Below are 2,254 nucleotides of genomic sequence, written 5' to 3'. Positions count from 1 at the left end.
ATTCTGAGATCAAGATGTTTCAATGACTGCTCAAAATCAATAATTATTGAGGAAGAGGATTTGAAGTCAAGTTTTTCTTCTTCAAAAGTCCAAGTGTTTCTTACATTCCGCCTCTCTCTTTTTGTCCCTGCCTTCACTCCTACATGCACAAAAGTGCTTTTTTTTTTCCTCCACCACTTTAGATTCCATAGCTCAAAATATCATTGCCACCAGGAACCAAGATATCAAAATTGGAATAAATAAAATCACAAAAGGAGTTTGAAAATATCAGATAACATGGTGCTATGGTTGGAATGTGTGTGTCCCCTTCAACATTCATATGTTGAAACCTAAGGCCCATTGTGACAGTATTGAGAGGTGGGGCCTTTGGGGAAGTGATTGAGTCATGAGGGCTTTGCCCCCATGCATGTGATTAGGTGCTATTATAAAGAGGCTTAAAGCCCTTTCTGCCCTTCTGCCTTCCATCATGTGAGGACACAGGGCTTGTTTCTTCCAGAGGACATAGCAACAAGGCACCATGCTGACTAAAGAGACCAGGCCCTCATCAGAAACCAAACCTACTGGTGCCTTGATCTTAGATTCCCAGCCTCTAGAACTGTGAGGAAATTTATTTTTGTTATTTATAAACTACCCAGTCTCTGGTGTTTGTTATAGCAGCACAAACAGACTAAGTAAGACACACAGTAAAAATAGTGCTGAGGCCCCTGAAAGAAATAAATAAAGTAGAGCAGGATAGGAAAGTAATAACTTACTAGAGGGGCTAAACTTTTATCTAGATGTTGAAGAAAGCAACAAAGTAAAAAAAAGTTCTACCCCTGCACTTTTGTTATGCAGGGCAACGAATTCTCTTCACTTCATCAAAATTAAAAATGTTTGCTCATCTAAGGCCACCACTAAGAAAAAGAAAAGCAAGCCACAGACCGGGAGAAAATATTTACAGAGACTCGTATCCAGAACATACATTAAGAGCTCCTATACCTCAAATAGTAGAAAGACACATACTCCGTTGAAAACTGGGCAAAATACTTGAATAGGTATTTCATAAAGGAAGATGTATGAATCATTAATAAGCACCTGACAAAGGTCTTATCATCATCAATCATTAGGGAAATACAAATTAAAAGTGCAATAAGATACAGCTATACACAATAGAATAGAAAAATTAAAAAGGTGAACAACACAGCATTAATTTCCTATGGCTGCCATTAAAAAGTACCAGAAATTGTACTTTTTTGTGTAAATTCGTTGCTTGCCTTCTTTGGACTTATGTTTGATTCTATCTTAGATTTACATGAGGTTTTAATTTTTTTGATTCCTTCAGAATTATTTAAATCAGTTTTATTTTTGGAACACTTTTGATTAGCTTTCTTGGTTTCTTTCTTTTTCTCCTCAACTAGATTTTTAAAATCTATTTCTTTTTTAGTCTGGGTTTTTTTTTCTTCTTTATTTTCTTTTGTTTCAACACTTAGCTATCTTCATTAGAGAGATTGGAATAAGAATCTGAAAGGTCATAAAAACTTTTCAAATCCTCTGTAGTGCTATGGTTAATGGGGCGCCCTCTTTTATCCACAGCATAGTTCAACTTGAACTTCTTGTCATGAAACATTGCTCGAAATCTCTTGTAAATTTTGGCTTTTCGATCCTCTTCTGGCATTTCCCAAAATCTCGGGTCCTTTGCAACCCGTCTAAACTGCTGGTCACTCATTATTTCTTGTTTAGAAGACATTTTTAATTTTTAATCTTGCTGAACAAATGCTTGAAGAAACCAAGTACATCTGGAGTTAAACAGCAGACATTTATTGTCTCACAGTTCTGGAGTCTAGAAGTCTGAGATCAAGGTGTCAGCAAGGTCAGTTCCTTTGGAGACTGTGAGGGAGTTTATGCCGGCTTCTGGGGGTTTGCTGGCAATCTTTGGTCCTCCTTGGCTTGTGAATACATCACCCTAATCTCTGGCTTCATGTTCATGTCATTCTCCCTATGTGTTTATCTGTCTCTATGCCCAAATTTTCCCTTTTTATAAGGACAAAGTCATATTGGATTAGGCCCACTCTAGTGACCTCATCTTATCTAATTACATCTTCAATGGACCTGTTTCCTAATAAGGTCACATTTTGAGCTATTGGAGGTCAGAACGTCAACATATTGTTGGAGACTGACACAATTCAACCCATAAAAACACCAAATGTTAGTGAGTACATGACACAATCAGAACCTTTTTATGTTGTTTGGTGGGAATATAAAATGGTACAGCCAG

The 2,254-nt window shown here is 37.0% G+C and overlaps 1 pseudogene; it reads right to left on the bottom strand.

Moving 5' to 3' along the window:
* Window positions 1–1,205: 1,205 nt before the first annotated feature.
* On the bottom strand, window positions 1,206–1,726 carry LOC105522839 (annotated as a pseudogene).
* Window positions 1,727–2,254: the final 528 nt, after the last annotated feature.

The sequence above is a fragment of the Colobus angolensis genome, unplaced genomic scaffold (genome assembly GCF_000951035.1).
Source record: "Colobus angolensis palliatus isolate OR3802 unplaced genomic scaffold, Cang.pa_1.0 Scaffold440, whole genome shotgun sequence".
NCBI classification, from domain to species: domain Eukaryota; kingdom Metazoa; phylum Chordata; class Mammalia; order Primates; family Cercopithecidae; genus Colobus; species Colobus angolensis.
This window is presented reverse-complemented; position numbering and strand designations above follow the sequence as displayed.